This window comes from Cupressus sempervirens, chromosome 5 (assembly GCF_028749045.1).
Source record: "Cupressus sempervirens isolate cs-2001-9-10 chromosome 5, ASM2874904v1, whole genome shotgun sequence".
Classification (NCBI taxonomy): domain Eukaryota; kingdom Viridiplantae; phylum Streptophyta; class Pinopsida; order Cupressales; family Cupressaceae; genus Cupressus; species Cupressus sempervirens.
Window position 1 is genome coordinate 886,850,914 of NC_143122.1, and position 23,257 is coordinate 886,874,170.

At 33.3% G+C, this 23,257-nt stretch overlaps 1 pseudogene; it reads left to right on the forward strand.

Annotated features, from left to right (window-relative positions):
- The first annotated feature begins 5,529 nt into the window (after positions 1 to 5,529).
- The window catches only part of LOC149558771 (putative aldo-keto reductase 2), a 43,676-nt pseudogene continuing 25,948 nt past the window's right edge, over positions 5,530 to 23,257 (forward strand).

Consider the following 23,257-nt stretch of genomic DNA (forward strand, 5'->3'; position numbering starts at 1 on the left):
AGATTTTATTGTGTGTATTGACAATGACCTAATTCACAAGGTCACAGGTTTGAGCAATCAAGGCAGTACCCTAGTAAACATTAAGAATGTGTGAAAACTTGTTGAGGCAAATCTCAACACATATTTTGATGGGAGAAACATGAAAGTCAACTCAATCCAAGATGATGGAGTAAGACTCATTTGCAATGTTTTGGGATATAAGTACAATCATGGATCTAGGATAGATTCAATATTTGTAAAATTTCTTCATGCAACTTACTTGGTAGTAAGAGGTGAAGAGGTTAACATGTGTGATATTATTAGAACACAATTGTTGGACAACATATCCAGAATCAAGAAATCAAGGAGTGTAATTTTTAGATTTGAATCTCTATTGACACATATATTTTTTCTATGCTACTAAAAGTTTTCCTGGTGTCTCAAATTGGAATGAAAATGAGTGCACAATGCAACTAATCACTCGAGCAAATAGGTCAAAACATGAAGCAGTCAGGGATAGTGATATTGATAGAATAATGAAATCCTTCAAAGCTGAAATGAAGCAAAGGTATATGATACCTCCTGTGCTAGTAGAGAAGTATAAGGATGAATTGTGTTTTATGGTTGAGACAGATATCACATGTATGGTGGTAGTAGTTCCTTAGGTAAAATTCATTAAACCCATGGGATATGAGATGAGTGAGGAATTGATTGAAGGGTATGCATAGATAATCCTTCACTTTGAAGTTGATTCTAAATTCCCTAGATGGGGACATATTCTAAGAAAATGAAAGAAGTTAAAAATTTTCAAGTAATGAAGGATTCTAAGAAAAAGGTGGGGAAAGTAATTGATTCTATCTTGAAAGAATCTGGGATGACTAGGAAAGAATTTGATGAGGTAGAGGGAATAGCTATGGAAATGAAGGCCAATGGCCAAACTGAGCTTCTGATCCCTACACCTATTGTAGTGGTAGGACCTACTAAAGAGGTCACAAGTGCCCAAACAAGTGTGCAAACTCCTATTGTGTCTTATGCAACAGTTGTGCAACAACAACCTCTCAAGAAACTAGTAAAGACAAAAGAAGCACTTGCTACAAGAAAGTCTACAAGGACATTAACCCATCCTAAAAGGAGAGTGAAGTAGACTACTAGTGGCGCAAACAAAAGAAGAAGAACCTTGCAGATTAGCTCATCTAAATTTGAGGAAGAAATTGGTGACAAATCAATTGAAGTGGCTGATCAAAAAGCTAAGACATTAGCAGGATGAAAATCATGGAAGCCTAAGGTAGAAAATCTTAACATGCAAATCATTAATGAAAATAATTTTGTATAGTTGAATAAATACTATGATTTGTATAATAATACAGATAGGAGACAACTAGAAAATGTTGTAGTTAGGAACATGATTATGAAAGGTAGGAGATTTGAGAGTATAAAAGGTCAAATAACCAAAACTTGTATAATAGATTGCTAAATAGGAAGAATAGAGTTGTAGAGGAAGACAAACAAATAATAATAAATATGGTGAGAAAGTTATGTTCTATAAATAATTAGGAAGATGTAACAATTTTTTTGAAAGGTATGGCACCATTGCTGAGACATAAGAAGAGAACCATACTCCTAATGGGAGGAAATTATGAGGAAGTTAATAAGGAAACTCAAGAGGCTATAGTTTCATATATGTCTATTATGCCTAAGGTAAGTGTGCAGGCAAAGAAGGCAAGTTAGATGCCTAGAGATAGTGCACAGATAAAAGAGGCAAGCTAGATACCTAGAGATAGTGCATAGCCAGAGGAGCCAAGCCCAATACCTAAGAAGTGTGCATAAACAAAGGAAGTCAATCCTACAACAAGCAATCATTCTCATAGTTTTGAACTAGCAACTACACCAAGTTCTTCACCACATATCACTATTGGTATTGAATCTATGCAAATAGACAACACCAAGGTGACAGTTCACAAAATAGAGGATCCTTTCAAGGATTTTGGTACTAGTATTATTGGTGATATTCTAGATTACAATAGCTCTGATGAAGAAAAGGATCAGTAGCCTACAGAAGAAGATGAATAGAAGATTGAGACCTCCAATGTACCCTTAACACCAACATTAGTAACACCATCTACTCAAACAATAGAGGTAATAGCATCAACTATAGTAGCAATTTTCACACCTGCTACCCAAGTAGTAGCAATAATAGTCCAATCTAATGAAGAAGATGAAGTGAAGAATCTTATATCTTCTTTGAGTAAAATTCTTAAGAATAAGAAATCAGCTAATTTAATTGAAAAGACATTGACTTTAGTCTTGAATAGAATAGAGAAAGTTGTGAGCCTTGTTGACACCCCTGATGATGTTCAACAATGTGTAGAAATTTTGTGCAAAGCATTTCATAATGAGTTCACAACACTCACAAATGTGGCTACAATTCAAGCTCAAATAGAGCACAATGGTAAACTCCTCAACACCATGTACACTAATATGAGAAATGACATAGAAACCTTGAACATATGTATTAAAGAATTGAGGCAGTGTATAGAGGAAGGAAAATAGACTTATGCTAAATGCAACTTAGCATACATTCATCTACAAGAATTTGATGATCAGATCAAGGAAAAAGTGATTGAGCTTTAGATGGTCACTAAAAACTTTTTGAAGTAGAATTAGAAGATTGATACAATTGAGCACACAATGTAGATACTTCATGATAGTATAAGGGAAATCCAAGTAGAAAAAAGAGAAGACTCTGAAGAGATTCACTCTTTTCAGAGAACACTAATTCCTTCAAATAAAATTTCCAGAGAACCAATTGGAAGAATGCTTGTCAACAAAATCTTCATATGAAAAGTTCTTGGCTATAGACTTGGAAGTAGTAAAATTGGCAACACATTCTTTATGTGTGCTTATCAGTGTATCTAATGCATTGAAGGATAGTTGGAAGAAACACTTTGTGCAGTTTAAGAAAAATTTCAGTGATTGCTTTTCCAAGTTTTGATGCAGTTAGCAAATTTTTGACAATCTCTTTTGATACCTTTGTCATTGATGTCAAAGGGGGAGATATATGGAAAATTGTATTATAATTAATTATAATTGTAAGGGGGAGAAATAAGTTGTAATAGGAAGTTATAAGGGATGTAACCGCTTTCATAACATAAATGCAATATTTTTAACTATGTTATGGTTGTTTTGATTGGTATGATAGCATGCTTGGGACTTAGCCAATTTTCCCAAAATGTTTCCATAAATGCCAAAGGGGGGAATTGTTGGCAATATGTCCAATCAATCAGATAAGGTAAGTTGGTTGTCATTTATGGCAACATATTTGTTTTGTAGATTAGCCCTATTCATTTGGAGAAGAAAATTGTCCAAGTATCAGATAGTGTTACAACACTAGGACAGTTTTGATGATAAAAAAATATTCCCTTGGAATATTCTCTTGTGTAGTTAACCAAAGATGTATGATGTCATAATGATGATGTAGACCAGTGTGCATGTCCGTACAGTCAACCAAGTTTGATTTATAAAGGAATTAGTGATGCAGTGATGACATAACATAGAACAGAGCATATCAGTAGAATGTGTTTAACAATATGGTTTATTTTTTTAATTATTATTTATTTATGAGCCAACTCTAATGATGTTGTGTTAGCTGAATAAGGAAGAATTTAATAATATATTTTCTATAAGAAGAGAACTTCATTTGCAAAGTTAAGAAAAGGTGAAATATAAGATGACAATGATGTATGATCAGTGATTGCAAAGTTGATATGATATTGTGAAATGAGAGTAACAAGTGAATGTGACATTGTGATATATGGTGCGAAGCATTGTTATGCTAGATATGATGTAGATTAAGTTGTGCACAATCACTTTTGTATGAAGAATTGTCAATCATAATATATGAGATGTACAACAAGTATCTCAGAATTGTATGTATGCTTATTTCCTAAAGATCTCATTGTATAGTTGCATGTTAGGGCAATGGGTTCTTCTTGCACACATTTTTATATGATCTACCAACTCCTAACAGTGTTGAAGCAACTCCTAATAGGGTTGAGGCTTCTAACAAGGCCTAGTCTCCTAACAGGGACTCAAGACACTATACATGCATCATAGACTCCTAATAGGGTTAATATCCTTGACTAGATTCTTTATATAGTGAATCATCTAGTGGGTTTCATCCCCACCAAGTTTTTCCCTTGGCTAGGGTTTCCCTAGTTAACAAAATATGGTGTTATGATCTCTCTTTGTGTATGGTTGTTTATATTGTTCAACATTATTGGTTTACTTTCTTATGCATATAGTAAAGTAATTAATAATATTTAGTTGTGGGTGAAAAGATTGATAATACTAATTTACCCCCCCCTCCTCTAAGTATTATCAATTTCTAATAGTTTCCTTGTTCTACTTTTTATCTTTTATGACCACTAATGCCATTTCTTTTATTTTAATATGAACTGAAGAATGTAGCCTAGATTTTAATTTTATTAATATAATCAGCATTTCATAATGTTTGCAACTCTGAATATTTTTATTTTGGATGGGTAGGATCTTGGTTGATGCATTGCCACCTTGATGTCCATTTAACTTGGGGATTGGTCATGGTTTTTCTTCTAGAGAACGGGCAAAGTAAATTGACAAGCATAGAACCTCCTCCTCTAGATTTTCCCAAATGCTGATATGATTCTAAAATATTCTTGAGTATGAGTCATATATATTCTTCTCATTTTCGTATGTTATCTAATGTGGTTTACAGTAAATTGGATTCTCATAGTTGATGCCCTCAGAAAAAATACTATGAACAAATTGAGATCTTTTGATTTGATTTAAATAACTAGTGTAGATGTTAAATGATATTGGGATGATGAATATTGATAAAATCTTACAAATACTGTATGGTTGGTTTGACTATAGAATTTTTTGTAATCTCATTTGTTGGATGACATGAATTGTGTAGGGAAAAAACTTGGTCTCTTCAAACAACTCCAAAAACAGTCCAAAGATATTTGGATGCTATTAGAATTAATTTTACAATGACATTTGCTAGAGAAACTTTCATAAGAAGGATTTCTATGTGACTAAGAGCTTACAAAGTGCTTCACCAAAACCTAACTCATCTTTTCTTTCACACTTTATTTATTTATATAAATTTAAAGTCATTCACCAAAGCATAACTCGTGTTTTCTTTCACATTCTTTTGTTATTTACTATTTAAACTTCTTTCATTCAATTGTTGGTTTATCTTAGGCTCTCTGTTCTAAGAAATCTCTATGACAACGAGTTAGGTAATACCCAAGTTCCATGATAACCTTCTAATTTGAAATGAGTCTTTCTCATATTGTGACATTAATGTTTATAAATATTGTAGTTGATAAAAATGTAAAAGGTGAAATCATATTTCAAGAAAGCTAGAAACGGTACTGTTTGCTTTGTCCCTTTTGCCAAAAGGATTTTGGAGGGTCAATTTTCATATTAGTCCTTATAGTACTTCATTCAGAGTTAAGCTCTAGAAAAAATAATGTTGCCAAATTTTTCCTTTCCAAGGTTAAAGACATGGATGGTAAGCTTGAAAATTATAGGCATAAAAGTATAGAGACCCTGAACCAAGCAGTCTTGCTGGAGCAGGATAGCATTACCCAAATGCAATGGGACATGGAGGAGCTTTGTACAAAATTCTTTGAGATAGAAGAGAAACATAAATTGGATCAGGTATAGGACTTATTTGGAACTTTCCTTTTTCAACTTTAATTGCTATTTTGAGGTTTAGTTGGTTCCACCAAACAACTATTACTAGTTGTATTTTTTGAGTTCCAATGACCTAGTTTGTATACTAGTGGATATTGGTAATAATTGATATCTCTTTAGTTAAATGATAAAATTGGGACAAGTGTTGAAATCAAAAGAATCTTTCCTTGTTTTTATCGTGTGCTTGAATTTTCAAATATCACATTGTGTATCTTTTATGTTTATAATGTTTAATTGGAATAATTCACATTAAAAACTATAGGTTATTTTGTCATAAATATTGGTTTCCATGGCTTGTTAATCTTATTCAAAATTTATAATATTTTAGTTTTCCAGGATTCAAGTTGAGGCAAGAAAACAAGAAGAAAATTTAGATAGAGAAAGATTACAACTTGAGGTCTATGAAATGAGTGAAAAGTTTCAGAATCTTTAGAAAGATCATGACAATATAGAAGCTAAAACAAAAGTGATATTAAATTTTTAATAAAAGAATTAAATTTTTTATGAAAGTCTTAGCTAGAAATTAAATGTGAATTATAGAATGCAATAAATGGAAAATCAAAATTAGAGGTATTTTTGCAAGCCATTTATGTTTCTTAGTTCAAGTGAATTAATTATCTGTTGTCTTTCTCACAAAGTAGTAGGGTTATAACTTGTACCTTATGCTTTGAAAAAGTACTTTGCATGTGTAGAGTAAAAAAAATAGGGATTTGGTGAAATGACAAAAGAACCGAGAGTTAGGCCATGATGAATGACAAGCTAGGTGTTTGTAGCAATTCTTTCCACCTATTCTTGTGTTTAAATTAGGATCTTTCCCTCCTATTTAGGTGTCACAAACATATATGTTGTGTATCCTTAATTTATATATCATGAATATCTAGGATGCAAATTTGCAATTCAAGAACTCATGAATAAGGTCATTATGTCAGCAGGCTACACGAAGTTGAATGACACGAGAGAAAAAACCTTTGCTTTCCTCATTAACCATTTCCATTAATTAGTAACTTTTATTTCTTTTTTCTTTTAGAATACATATGTCTAAGATTATGATTTCAATCAACATCATTTGGTCAGAAGTTAAGCTTATGTGCATTACTTCATAGGTTGGGCAGCCAATAGGTTGGAGCCAAAGGGAGGAGCGATTGGAATTTATTGAGAAAAGGTATGTGGTAAAATGGGTTGTCTTTTTTCGTTCTTTGTAAAAAAAAAAATCATCTAAAAAATACTTTTCCTCTACATAAATTATTTTTGATGTATTTGTAGTATTGCTGAAGAGCCACCTTAATTTAGCAATCATTAATAGTATCTTAATTTGAGATAGCTACATTTACTTGGTTATTAGAAAAAAATTTAATATTCCATAAAATCAATGGAAGATGAGAATTGGACTTTTATAGTCTATATGATACTTTTATAAAGATAATTACATACTCTTGATTATCAACTAGGTCATTGAAAGAAAAATGTTTGATTAATATCTCTAGCTATGACTTGTTCTAAAACTTTTCACTTGTTATAAGCACTAATATCATGTTTTAGTATATTGTGTAAACTAAGTTTTACAATGTGATAATCTTGATTTCCAGAGATATATAGGATGATAGATAAATTAAATTCAAAATATGGAATTTATTCAATTATCTTCCAATACTAAAGATGCTTAGATGTCTAAAAATGTCCAAGGCACAATTTTTATTGGTGTGCTTATATAATTGTTGTAGCCCAATGTAATTGTTCACCATTTTTCCCCCCCTTTCAAGATCCAACTATCCAAGGTGACATCCATGTTTCATGTTCATTGAACTTTTCTTTTTTCCATGTAGGCCAATGGGGATATGGCAAGGGGCTTTGACTTTTCCCTTTTAGCCCCAAGTCTTTTAAGACTTTTGAATCATATGAAGACTCAACATATGATGGTATGCTTATCCCTCTTTGCTTAGTCATAGATAGTTAAGGAGTAACTATCATTTAATCTATGATCATGTAAAATAGTTAGGATCAAAGATGGTGTGGCTTCATAGCTCAAATGGAAAGTATTCAGTTTCAAGTTGTGAAGATGTGACTAAGTAGTCAACATGACATCATAGGTGGTTAAGCCTAATCTAAGGTCAAGATAGTGATGTGGTGATTCCCTTCATTGCTCATTTGTAAGGTTAACATTTTAGAGTGGTAAAGTTGTGATCTTCCCTTTTTCACACAGTCATAGATAGTCAAGCTTAACCACGAGTCAAGGTCATGAGCATGTGATAGGAAGACACATGTAATGGTGGACCTCCCTACGTATGCCTCTTATTCTCATCATCACAAGGATAAAGAATATCTCATCAAATGAAGGATGATCAATCCAATCAATTTCATTTCCTTGAAGATGAATTTCAAGTCAAGTTGTGACCATGCAATATTAAAACAACTACAACCAAAATGAGCATTTTGTATCATCATAGAATATTAAGGTTAACCCTAGGTTAGATTGGCATTGTTGCAATCTTTCATTGTTCACTCAGTCGTAAGGTGTTAGGAGATAATCACAATTTGGATTGTGAAGTGGTGAAGCTTTTGGTCACCTCATCATATAGTTAAAAGGCTAAACCCCAATTTGGGCTATGATGTTGTGATTATCTTGATCCCATGTTTGTAGAGTTAGCATCAAGGTTAGAATATTAATTCATGATAGTGTGAAAAGGAAACACATGCAGGGAAGGTAACATTGATCACATGGTCGTAAACATTTGATGCCATGTTCATTTTCAACTATGAAGGGGTGACAAGTAAGAAATAACTATTTTTGCACCATCACATGGTTAGGAGATTATTAAGTCTAAATCACAGTGATAGTGCAAAGAGCTACTTACCCATTTCTCATAGGGTCACAATAGTTAAGGGAATAAAGTGAGCACAAATTGTGAAGTAGTGATAAAAATAAAATGAAGAAGGTCACGATTTTTTTGGGTCACATAGTTAATAAGAAAAAAGAGTTGTCAAGCTATGAAACAAAGTGATGGCATGAGTCAACATAATAGTTGAATATCTGGAAAGGTGGCAAAATGTTTTGATTATATTGGGCCACATGGCAAGTTGACAGTTGAACTAATGATATATCTAATATAGCATAATGAAAACCTAATCTAATACAACTCTTTAATAGTGAACCAATTCCTTGATAATCTACAACTACTTTTGATCTTTTCCATGCCTATTTTATACAAAGGATACTTCATTGCCACTCTAAGTTAGCTAATTATCTAGCTATGTAGCTATGACTGAAGTTTCTATCTCTTTAAGGTCAGAATTGGTATGAAAGACATGATTTTATATATATAGGCACACACTCGATCAAATCTCCTTTCGATTAGTCATGATTATTCTCTAGGAATTTAATGGTATTAGTTGAAGTTAGTTAAGGAAGAAGTTTCTTAGTTATGCTTCAACTATTAAAGCAAGTTTTGTAATCCCTCCAAGGGTTGGTCTTTTGTTTGATTCTATAGAAGTTGTTTTCTATGCTTTAATACTATAATTCCCCTTTTGCATGGGAATGAATTGATTCTTAATTGTATCCCCTTCTTCCATTAATGTATCATGCAACATTTTCTTTCCTTATATTGATATACCATCTCATTGGTTTCTAATCAATGTGTGATTGTTGGGTTAAGGTTAAGATAAAATCTGTGTATCTAAGGATTATATTGATGTGTTTTGGTCCCCTAGGAAAAGATAATATTGAAAAATACTATTTGGTGTATTACCCCCTCTAGATTAGAATAGGTAGGTTTCTTTCATGAATTCCTTAGTTTTCCTCTCAAGAATAGTTAGGTGCACCCTTATAGTAAGGAAGATGGTCTTCTCTAAGGACTCAATCTCTAATTGCAAAGTCCCACACTTTCGAGATTGTTTCCATGTGACACAAGGTTGCCTTTAGGTTAAAAAAAACTTCAGGAAAGGGTGCAAAATTTCATGTCAGCAATTTTTGGCATGCCCTATGGGACTCATATTAAAGAATTCTATGTTTATTGGTGTTAAAGAGAAGAACTTAAAAGTAATATTGAGGAGATAGTGTTGTTCTTAGCATTCCATCCCTTTAAGAGGCTAACTTTCAAGAACTTGGTAACTCTACTCTACTTCTACATCTTGGTTTTAGACCATAATTGTTGTGATTCATGCCCAAAGCTCACACAAGGTAACTTTCAATATATTGAGCTCTCATTTTCAAACACTGGAAGAAAGAGAAATATATTATCTCTATCACTAGTTAGGAGTGTAGTAGTAGTATATACACTTGCAAGATCTCTCTCTACCCCTCTTATTGATAGGTCACAACCTAGATCATTATTCCACATGGCGCAACCTAGAGCTCATGATTTTGCTACCATCAATGGTGGGAGTCCTCTCATTCTATCCCAAAGACATGATATTCTAGTTGCCACACTTAAAATATTACCTAATTTTACTGGTGAAACTTCCATATCCCCTACAGAGCACATTCAAGAAGTCTCAAATATTTGTAATATAGATGGCATTACAAAAGACGATATTGTTGTTAGGCTTCTATCTTCATCTTTAAAAGGGAAAGCCTTAAGATTTTATATAGCATTGCCTCATAATTCTATTACTAACTAGGATGAGCTAGGAGAAAGGCTTTGTGAGAACTTTGAAGATGAGAGTGGTCATTTATCACATTTAGAGAAGCTAGCTACCATTAAAAGGGCACATTATGAATACATGATAGATTTCAAAATATATGGGATAGAATACATACTAAAGTGAAGCCTACTCCTGGTAATTCTTTCTTGCATTATCTTAGGGCTTTTAATAGTGGTATTGCTACTACCTTACACTCCATGGGAGGGCATACTTTACCAGTTGCCTACAAAATTGCCATAAAAGTAGAAAATATCCTTATTCAAGGGGAAAAGTTAGCTCAAAGGTCTCCAATGTCTTTCTTTCCTAATGTGCCCAATCATAAATATATAATAGCTGCCATGCCTACCACATCTACAATCCAACCTATCATTATAGCCCAATTTCCTTTAAATCTTTGTGTGGGATGGATAAAATTAAGGCTATGATGCAGATGATGATTCAAAATATGGATAAAAGGCTTTAGGATCAGAGTATAGATATGGAAAAGAAGTTGTAAGACCAAAGTTATAACCTAGAAAAGAGGTTGGAGACAACTTCTCAATGGTACAAAAGATGAACAAAAAGTTGATGACTTTATATGCTAGACCTTTCCAACCTCATTATCAAGGCCCCACATATAACAGACCGCCAAATCTAGGTTAGGGTTATGCTCCACACAACTAGAATAGACCTATAGGTAATGCTACTATTAACACAAGCACAAATTCAAATAAGGCATTAGTTCCCCAGAATAACCTAGCTTAAGAGAAAGATTTTTTCCTTCTTGCAATTACTCCTATGAGTATTGTATGTGCTATAAGGAAGAATCATCCCAAGCATTAACTACACAAGGTCAAGCAGTAGAACAACAATGTAGTGCTCATCAATGTTATAATACTTCTCATATATAGTAGCAAGGTGATTATTCTTTCATAAATCATCAACTAGAAGAGAATTTTCATACCAATCATGATGCCAAATTTCATAATACTAGAAGTAAAAGAAGAGCTACTGAGGATGTTATACCTCCTTCACAAAATCAAGCTTTAACTTGAGGTACTACTCCTCATATGCTAGAGATGAGTGCACAACCAAAGATCACTCCCCAAGAAAAGCAAGACACAAATAAAGGAAAATCTACTAAATCTCAGGCTACTCATATTCAATCATCAACCCATGTAGTTCCTAAGGCTCCAATTAAAATATTTGGCACTCCTATCAATGTAGCAGATTAGATGAAAAAGACCATGATTAATGTGTCTATGTGGGATGTAAATGCCTCTATGTTATCACAAAATAGACTACTATAGTAGGAGTTAGAAACCACAGGGGTGAAAAGTTAGTCAACCACCCTAAGTGATGTAACAATTCTGGTGTAGCCAAAAAAAGAAGGAGAAACAAGTGAGAAAAATAAGCTTCCTCCTTTTTATGTCTCTTTGATTATAGGGGACAAGATAGTTCATAATTGCATGATAGATTCTAGAGCTAGTAGTTATGTAATGCCTAGATGTATAGTTGACCTCCTTGGTATTAAATATGAGCCAATGGTTAGGGATGTACTCCAATTAGATGGTAGCTATGTCAAGACATTAGGAGTCTTAAAAAATGTAGAAATGGCATTGCATGCATGCCTTGGTTATACTATCTCAAGTTATATCAGTAGTTGAGGTTCATCCATATTTTGCCATCTATCTTTCTAAAGATTTCACTAGACAAATAGGTGATCATATTGCAACAGATTAGTCCTATATGATCTTTAGGAAAAGATAGGGGATAAGGGCTTCTTTAAGGGTAGAACCTTTAGCACTCAATCATATAGAGACCTATACTCCTAGCCCTATAAATATGAATTGTAAAATTCATGAGATAGACGAGGAAGAAATAGCACACGAGTCAACTACTTCTTTGGTAGAGATGCCTAATTATCTCTAGGATGAATGGGTCATTGCTTATCAATTTGACCCAATACAAGAAGCTAAGGAGACAAGTCTTCAAACCTATTACATATTTGATGAGAATTCTCTTATTCCCAATCTTATAAAGGAAAAATAAAATACAAGTGAATTGTGGAATATGTTCTTTGATGGCTCAAGGAACAAAAATGGCTTACGTGTTGGTGTCATGCTAATTTCCCCTAAATTGGAGAAATAATATTTCTCTTATAGGCTCTAGTTCAACTATACTAATAATGTGGTAGAGTATGAGGCTCTGATCCAAGGTCTCCAACTTGCATGAAGGAGAGGTATCAAGATCTTAAGGGTATTTGGGGATAGTGAGTTATTTGTAAATCAAGTCAGAAATTAGAATGTCACAAAGAATAACCTTCTCAAATAATACAAGCATAGAGTCTAGGATCTGCTTGAAGGTTTTCAGGCTTTCAATATTTAGAGTGTCCCAAGAAATAAAAATAAACATGCTGATAGGATATCAATCATTAGTGTTCATCGTGACATACTAGAGCATGTTGCTGATAAAAAGAAACAAAAAATCAAAATTTTTGTAAGGCCTGTTGTCCCAAATAATTGCACAAATTGGCAAGTGTTTGATTCTAATGTGTAAATTGTCAATTTATTGAAAACTAAAGTAGAATTCTCTGCTAGAAATCCATCCAAGCTACAAAGTTAGTATGGGGACCATATTATGAACCTAAACTCCAACAAATTTCCTAAAGGTCTAGTCACCATGGAGGGCATATTTAACTCTGATGATCAAGCAAGAGGCAAAGGTTCAAATCTAACTTCAAGGAAGGATGACTACACACCTGTCACCATTGTTGATGGAAAGACTCTCAATTGGGAAAGGTATGTATTGATACAGAACAATAATTTTTCATAAAATTATATCAAGAATTCAATGGTTTTATTTCTTCGACATATGAAGACTTGAAGGGTTTTGACACAAGCTTATTTCAGCATGCCATATATTTAAATGATAATACCAAACTTGTTACACAAAAATAGAGGCTAGTTAACCCTAAGATTGAACCATTAATGAGAAAACAGTTGTCAAAGCTCATAGAGGCTAACATTATTTTCCCTATCAAGAACTCCTCATGGGTTACTAACCTTGTTCCTATTAGGAAGAAAAGTGGAGAAATTAAACTACATGTAGATTTTAGGGACCTTAATAAGGCTTCTCTTAAATATCACCATCCTCTTCCTTCTATGGAGAAAAGCCTATCCAAAGTTAGTGGTTCAGAAAGATTTTCTTTCTTAGATGGTTTTTTAGGCTACAATTAAGTGTGAGCCTAAGAGTCAGAGAAATATTAGACATCATTCACTACCAAGTGGGTTACCTATTCTTATTGTAAAATGACATTTGGACTAACCAATGTAGGTGTTGCAATTCAAAAAGAAATGGAGATGGATTTCAAATGTGTGCTAGAAACTTTTGTACTAGTATATCTTGATGATATAATTGTCTTCTCAAAGAATGCAATAGATCACTTTGATAATTTGAGATAGGGATTCATTAGATGTAGAGAATATGGTGTGTCTCTAAATCCAAAGAAGCGTATGTTTGCCACTAATTAAGGAAGGCTCTTAGGACACATTGTATCAAGAATTGGGCTAAAAAGAGACCCAAAGAGAGAAGAAGAAATTCTCTCTCTCACTTCCTAGCCATAGAAAAGACTGTAGAGCTTTTTTGGTAGGATTAACTTTGTAAGAAGGGTCATCCCTAATCTTTCTTTCATGGCGAAAAATCTCACAACTATATTGAAGAAGAATTTGATGTTCACTTGGAATAAAGAAGGGAAGGCTATTTTTGAAGAGCTCAAGAAATCAATTGCATCAGCTCTCACTCTTGTCAACCCCAAGTTTGACATAGATTTCATCCTCTATTCTCTTGGAGGAGACTCAAGTATTCCATGTCTCCTTATACAATTGAATGATGAAAATTTGTAACAACTCATTTATTTTTTTAGTGAAGGGCTTAAGGATTATGAGGAAATATATAGTTATGTAGAGAAGAAAGTCCTCACTATTGTAAGGGCTCTCAAGAAAATTAGACATCTTCTTTCTCATAACAAAGTCTAGTTCTTTGTCCCACATGCAAGTCTAAAGGAATTCCTATTAAACAAGGACATAAATGAAAAATGAGGTGGATGGATCACTAGATTCATGAAATATGAAATTTACATCAAGATCACCAAGCTTGTAAGAGGAAAGGGACTATGTGAATAGATGGCCTTATCTTTTGAGACACATGAAGAGGTTTCCCTCTTAATTCAAGGTGAGAAACTGATAGAAAATGAAGGTCAAAATGATTGGTTGCATGACATAACTGTTAGAAATAATAGTACATCAAAATAACTCAGGGTGGGAGGGGGGTGAATTAGTTATCCAATAATTAAAACATTTATTAACCTTAAATAATCTTATCCATTCAACCAAAGTAAACAACAATCATAACAAGATGCACATAGACAATTGCACTAGATATGTCAACTATAGAAACTCTTGATTAGAGGGAACACCCTGGTGGGAATGATGCCCACAAGATTATGTACCAATATAAATATTCCTTGTTAGAGGATGGACCCTATTACGAGTCTATTACAACATATAGTACACATCTATCTCTATTAGGAGACTTTGAATCCTTGGTATAATATTCCAACCCTATTAGGAGTTGTAGAAGATAGAAGGACCCACTATCCAATTAGATTATAGGGCAAGACCACTAAACTCACTGTCTAACTAATCTCTCAAGTATTCCTTGCAAAATAATTGTGTGTACTATACTTTAACTTCTTTCCTCTATCCTATCAACTAGACCAATCACTATCAGACCTTGTAGACTAGGTCACGAACCTTGGATCCAAGTATCCAACATTGGATCACACAATAAAACCTTGACAATGAAATTTTCTTCTCTTCTTCTCTACTCTACTTATCTTTTCATTTTTCCCTTTGTGATTCTTACAATCATTCACATTCTTCCTTATATTCCTCATCATGATAAAGGAAAATGTCCTTCCTTTATACCGTATCCATAAAATCTTTCCCTAAGTTAGCTATTACACCTTCTCAATTAATTATTATAGGACCACATTAAGAACACATCACACTTAGTGATAAGACTAATCTTTTTCCTTGCAACTTGAATAAATTTCCATACATGTAATCTTATGATGAGGGAGCTTAGCCACATTATCATCAACATGTCTTCTTCACATCTTTAACTTTGGCTTCTCAGAATAACAACTTTTCTAAGAGATATAACTTTTATAACTCCATCTCAGAATAGTCTTCACCAAAACATGCATAACTTCTTCGAAAATTAATATCTTATGCTTTTGATATTAGCTACATATACTAGACACATAGTATAATATCTATTTGACCACGCTACTAAAAGTACTCAATGATTTGTTCATACCAACTTGATCTTTACCATTATTCTTTGGTCAGGTACCATGAAAAACTACTATGTTGAAATTAATGAAAAACACAATCATGAATGTAGCGTATCATCATGATAATGATCTAATCATGTTTCTACAATACTCTTCCACAGGAATATCATTAGCATTCATGCTTTGAACAATCTCTCCCTTTGGCATTGATAGCAACATAGATGAAAAACATCTAGTTCCAAGAATACAAATGTTAAAAGACTATTAACCTTTCTTTTCAAATCCTCTTCACTAATTATTCTCTGTGGTAATATACCTTAATGTGCTTTACATCAAACTATTTTTCCATTCTTTACTTTTCCTATTGTACTTCTTTCCAACTAATTTTTTGAACATGTTGTACTTGTTTTACTTTTTTTTCATGTTGTACTTCTCCCCCATTGACATCAATGCCAAAGGTTTTAGCAACCATCAAAGTCTACAACAACTATTTTTGACTAGCTCAAGTGTCCAAAGACACTATTAAAAAATAACATCCAACAAGAGTCCTAGATGATTATATCCATCACAAATACTCCACCATACAGGAAGCATCAACATTTAGTCCAGACAAACAATAGTTCTATGTTACACTATACTAATGCAATCTTGCATCATCTACTCTAATGTAGAAAGGGGCATAACCCTAACATACCTCACAAATACTCAAAAGTCTCTTTGGGAAGAGGCTTAGTGAAAATATCTACAATCTTCTCTTTAGTGCTCACATACTCCAATCTAATTTCCTTTTTTGCAAATTTCTCTCTCAACATGTGATACTTGATAGAAATTTTTTTGGTATGAGAATGAAACACTGGATTCTAAGACATATTTACTGTGCTTGTGTTGTCACAATGTATAACAACAGGTTCACTAAATTCTATACTTATATCCTTCAGCATCTACTTCATCCAAATGACTTGATTACAATTGTTTGCTACTATAACATATCTTGCTTCCACTATACTTTGTGAGGTACAATCTTTCTTTTTTCTTAGCCAAGAAACCAATCTTCCTCCAAGAAAGAAGGCTCAACCACCAGTGCTCTTTCTATCATCCATACTATCTACCCAATCAGCATCAATATAAGCATATAGAGTGTAATCATTAGATCTATCATACCACAATCCAAACTCTAGTGTTCCTTTCAAGTATCTAAATATCCTTTTGACTACTCTATAATGTGCTTCTTTGGGATTAGCTTGGAATCTTACAACAATTCCAACTATATTTTCTATATTTTCTATATTTAGCCTTGTGGAAGTTAGATATTGCAATCCTCTGATTATAGAGCTATACTTCTTCTACTTAATAATAGGTGTCTTGTCCTTTGTAAATAACTTGTATCTAGTTACCATAGGTGTTCCAATGAGTTTACATGTTTCCAAACCAAACATTTTTAGTAAATCTTTCAAATACTTAGTTTGAGAAAAAAAAATTCCTTCTTTGTCCTACACAATTTGTAATCCTAGAACATATTTCATTTCTCCCATCATGCTCATTTCAAATTCCTTCTTCATTTCTTCTACAAACTTGTCACTTTCATAATCATTTCCTCCAAATATGATATCATCAACAAATATTTGAAAAATCATTAATCCATCATCAATTTCTTTCCAATGGAGATTACTATCTTCTATACCTTTTCTATATCCAAGCTTTGTCAAATGTGTGTCTAACCTTGCATACCAAGTTCTAGTTGCTTTCTTCAAACCATACAATTCTTCCTTTAATCTGCATACTATGCCTTTGTAATCTATCAAAGGACAACATTCATGCCATTCTATGTATACCTCTTCTTCAAGTTCTTCATTAAGAAATGATGACTTGACATCCATTTGATATACTTTGAATTTCTTATATGCTACATATGCTAAGAATAATCTTATTGCTTCTATTCTTACCATAGGAGCATAGGTTTCATCATAGTCTATTCCTTCTTGTTGTGACTAACCTTGACATACAATTCTTGCCTTATTCCTTACACCTTTTCCTTGTTCATTCATCTTTTTCCTAAATACCCATTTAGTTCCTATCACATTCTTGTTTGGGGACCAATTCCCATGTCCCATTCTTTACTATTTGATCCAATTGCTCTTTCATGGCTTGCTTCCAATAGTCATCTTTACATGCTTCATTTGCATTATTAGGTTTAACTTGAGATATCAAACATAGTTCTTCATGGATTCTCCTTCTTTTCATCACACATTTATCTTTTCTTCCAATGATCTACTCAGGTGGATGATTCTTTGTCATACTCTTACCCAAAGTAGGAGTTTTTATCTCAACTCTTGGCTCTGCTGAAGGTTCTAAGATTTGTTCCAATCTTAGGTCTCCTTCATTCTACAAGTAATTGTTAGTATCAAGGAATACTTCATCATTCCTTGGTATAGTAACAACATCATCATCTAAATTGTAATCAACTAGTCTTTCTTGTATCCTGGATTTCTGATCAACTCTTACATTTGCACTTTCCTTAATAGTCATAGTTCTCAAATTATAACATCTATAAGCCTTACTTTTTAATGAATAACCAAGAAACATACCTTCATCACTTATAGCATCACAGTTACCAATATCATCATCTCTTTTGATATAACACTTATTGCCAAAGATTCCAAAATACTTAATTGTAGGTGTGTGAACAAACCAAAGTTCATAAGGGGTCTTGTTTGTGTCTTTCCTGACTTGCACTCTGTTCATAGTATAGACTTCTATATTCATAGCTTCTCTCTAGAATGCCTTGGATACAACATTCTCAGCTAACATAGCTCTTGTTGTTTCTGTTATTGACCTATTTCTTCTCTCTACAATGTGATTCTATTCAGGAGTCTTCAACTCAACTTTTTCTTCTGCTCTAGGATTGAATCTTTTCTCTTTAGTATGATTCCCATTCTAAAAATAATTGCTATTGATAACTTCTTTTGGAGATATTCAAGACTAGCTAGGTTACTAAGAGGGGAGGGGTGAATTAGTAATCTCAAAAACTTTACCAAATTTAGATCTTAATTGCAATAATCCAATTACCATTTAGTTCATCAAATCAAATCTAACTGCATGCATGAGAAACTAAAACCATAAAACATTCATAACACTTGAACACAATGATTTGGTGACCTAGAAACCTTCCAAATAGAAAGTAAAATTGGGGTGGGGATGATGCCCACAAAACTTCAATACTGTAGCATAAAGTTGGCCTATTAAGGCTTACAATGACCACTTCTGATGATCTACCCTATTAGGAGCAATTAGGACTGCTAGGTCCACCTTGTTAGAGGATTTACAAACATATAATGAAGTATGCACTCTGTTAAGAGATTTAAGAAAAGACTATTAAGTCTACCTTGTTAAAGGATTTGGACTAGTTCACCTATTAGGATGAAATAGTAGATCTCTAACTTACAACTGGATTGTTTATAGAGATTTTTTGAAGTGCTGATCACCTTTATGTGATGGATATGACTTTGGTGCTCCTTTTTTTTTATTGTATTCAATATACTTTGTCTATTGTTGATTCACATTTTCATGCTTCTATTACACATTACTATCACATATTCATACTATTCCACACTTGGATATGATATAATACATTACATATATATCAATCCAATTTAAATAATTACAAAGTTGGCCAATATAAAATTTAACACCAATATTAAAAAGTTGGCCCAAAATGAAGACACTCGGGTTCTGAAGACTGACTTGATGAAGTTTTGATACTTGGTGTCCACTATCACTACTTGGCATTGTCATGCATTCAGTAGAAGTAGAAGCTCGGTCCATACTAATCATCTTAGAGTAGTCTCAAACTTGGTCTACACTGGTGACTCAATAGTTACTGTGTAACTTGGTATAAACTAAATTACTCATTTACCATGATTGTACTTAGTAAACACTAATCATCACATAGCTTGGTTAACACTAACTTTTCTTCAAATGAACTACTAGCTTAGTACAAACTGCAAAGCTTGGTAACCATTGAAATGCTTCAGTTGAACTACTAGACTTCACACTACTTGATTTTTCTTAGTTTGAACTATTGCACTTCACACTAATTGTATTCCCTTGGTAACCACTAGAATGCTTGGTAGGAACTATAAAGCTCGGTGACTATTGAATTACACAAAAAACACTATAGACTACTTAATAAGCTCGGCAGCCAAACAAAATTTGAATAAGTGTTGTCACTAATAAAAAACTTGAATAAATGTCAACAATATCTCCCTTTGGAATTAGTGATAAAAACACTTATTAGCAAAAATTTATATACATCACAATGTGATATTGGCTCAATATGGTATACTATTTTTGAGATTTTTCAAAATTTGTCTTTGTAAGTATATATCGTATACTATGTCTGCAAATTCTCTTCTTTATAAATTTTCTCCTTTGCATGATTCTCCCCCATACAATATACATAGCATAACTAGAGTCTCTCCCATATAGCACATTAAGTGTCTCTTCCCCTTTTTGACAATAATGCCAAAGATTTATTCAAAACTTATTTACATGCAGCCACCAATATAAGAAACAAAACTAGAATGTACCTTGAGTATGAGTGCTAGAGTCTTATCCCAATTCTCTTGTAAAACTTTGCACATATGTAGAGCAACTTTCACTTCTATAGATATTTCTATCATGCGATCTATTATGGAGAAGTTGTTGTCATGGATCAATGTTTTTGAATAAATAATATGCTTTTGCATTGTATCCATGATGGGAAGGATCATATTTTGAATATCTATTAGTGTAGATTAGATCCTTGCTTCTTCTCTCAACAACTCTACCTACATATCTGACAAGAATATGATTTTCATATGATGTGCAAAGCTTGAACTAGGGTCAAGTTGCAACTACTATGCACTAGCCTTTAGATCCTCATCAATCTTTGTCAATTTTCTCTTTTTTTCCTTTGTAAACGCAGTAACATTACATAACTTTCCAAAAAGTGTTGGCACATTTGTGCAAGAGGTTTCAAGGTTGGTCAAAATTGATTAAAGCTCTACTTGTTGGATAGCTATTTGCTGAGCAATGTGCTCAAGCACTTTATTATCAAATTTCTTTTCTACTTTCTCAATAAAATTTTCTTGACCACTAGAGTCCTCATTAAACCTTTGGACTACTTCTTCTAATTGAAACAAAATGCATTGAGAAGTATCAACTTCAACACCTATAGCCTTAATCAAAATATTCTTGGCATCATCTATGATTTTATATTCTCTATCTCTCTCCTCTCTCAATTTCTTTTTCTTTGCCTTCTTTCAGAGGAGTTGACCAGCTATGTGCATTTGATCCATAGTGATATTATCAAAATCCCATTTTGGAATCTCAATCTCCTCATCTAGGTTTATATCATCCTCTATCTCCTTACCTCTACTCAAAAATATTGTACTCGATTGAGCCTTAGGTTCAACTGTCCTTGTACTTAATGCTTTTGAATCTAGAATAGAAACAATAGCAGAGATAGTAGGACTAGTAGTAAAAATTGATATAGTGCCAATAGATGGAATACTAACTAGAGTGCTTACTGAATCAAAAATTGAAGTACTTATAAAAGTATCCAAAATTGTACTTACTATAGAAGAATAAAAAAATGTAGAACATACTATACTCATTATTGATGATGCTAACTTAGGAGTTGAAGAAGAGGGAGGCTATAGCTCAGTAGATGGAGTGGTAGACACTTCTATCAATGATGTGCTAAGTTGTGATGGATTGAAGAGTGATTGGACATTTAATGTATCTATTGTGGTCACAATCAAACTTGTTGAAGTTGTCTCTGAGCTTGATGTAGCTAATGGTTTTCTTGGAGAGTGAGGAAGTGAGGCAATGACTATGGCTGCTAACTTCATAGGATCAATCTCCTCATCATCTTCTTTATCTTCCTTGGTAGCTTCTTCTTCTTTATCTTCTTCAGCTTCTTCATTGTCAAAATGTGTTGGCTCAGTGTATGTTTCTTCTTCCTCATCATCACTATCATCATCCTTGACTTCTACAAGGAAGTCACTTTGTTTATGCAAATGATAAACATTCATCCACTTACATGTGACATTCTTAACCACATGCTCTATATCCTTTATCAAAATTAAACAAGTATTGAATCTAAGAGTCATCTTATCTTCATTTTTCTTTATGGACTCTTTTACCTCAATATCTATGATGCTTGGTAGCAACTACCTCAAGGTTTGTCTACATATCAAAGTACCATCTTGGCTTTATTTTCTCTAATAATTCATTAGAGATATGGGAGGTTATTTGATCAAGGGAATACTTCCATTTGTCCATCTTGGTTAACACCAATTCTTTAACCTATTTCTTCTTAGTCTTTGTCCTACTTTCATACTTCAATGACCTGAAGTTGGTAATGCCTAAACTTTCTTCCAATTGTTTCAATTTTTCTTGGAAGGTGGGAGGAGGCTTGCTAAAAATAACTTCACTACCTTTCTTCTTGGATGTTCTGGTAAAAATTGCAATGGATGGCTTGGCGATGATCACCTTGCCTTTCTTCTTCACTGGCTCTTCTTCCTTTTATAACTCTTCTTCATCCTCTACTTCTTCCACATCTTCTCATTTTCCTTCAGTCAACATAAGTTGTTAGCTTAAAGAATAAATTTGACAACTGAGTGTCAATACACTTAACCAAGATCAAGAACAAGTGCCAAGTGACAACAAGTGCCAAGTGATAACAAGTGTCGAGTGATAACAAGTGCCGAGTGCAATAGGTGCCGAGTGATAACAAGTGCTGAGTGCAACAGGTGTCGAGTGATAACGAGTGCCAAGTACAACATGTGCTGAGTGATACAATTTTGTTCAAGTGCTGAGCTATCTAGGAAATAACATGTGCTGAGTATCAGAAATACTTCAGGAGTCGAGTAACTCAGTAGATCAGCATAAAAGTTTGAAATTGCACAAACTATGATGCAAATAGTTTTTGCAGTCGACAGAAGGTAAATATCGAAGGATTTAATGATGAGATTGAAACTTTTATTTTTCCTATGTAATTTGCATGCATCCAATAAGAAAAATGCTAAAGGCATGCAACCAATCAGCAAAAGATAAGTATTGAGCGGGAAATTGAGAATCAATATGGATCATAGATCCAAATCAAACCCTAAGTCTTTGGAGTCTTTATAAGGAAGATGAAATTTCATTGTAAATATACATATGGAAGGACATACAAGGGTGCATAAGAAAATCTATTTTTAGAAGCAAGGGTTATCAGATCACAAAGAATCGAGATCAGGAGAAGGTGGAAAAGGAGCCTGCATTCAGCAATCAAGGATTGTAATCTATCGAGTTTATTGTATCTAATACTCTCTAGCAATTGTATTAGAATAAAAATCCTATGGTGATAGGTTAGCTTTACAACTATTTTGTAAAGAACCTTTTTATTAGGTGATTAAAATCCTTTAACTGGGTGACACTTCATGCTAAGTGTTTGTAAATCCTCTAACTAGGTCACTATTAATATAGTGTAAAGCCTTTAATAGGGCAGGCCTTTAACAGGGAAACCATCAAAAG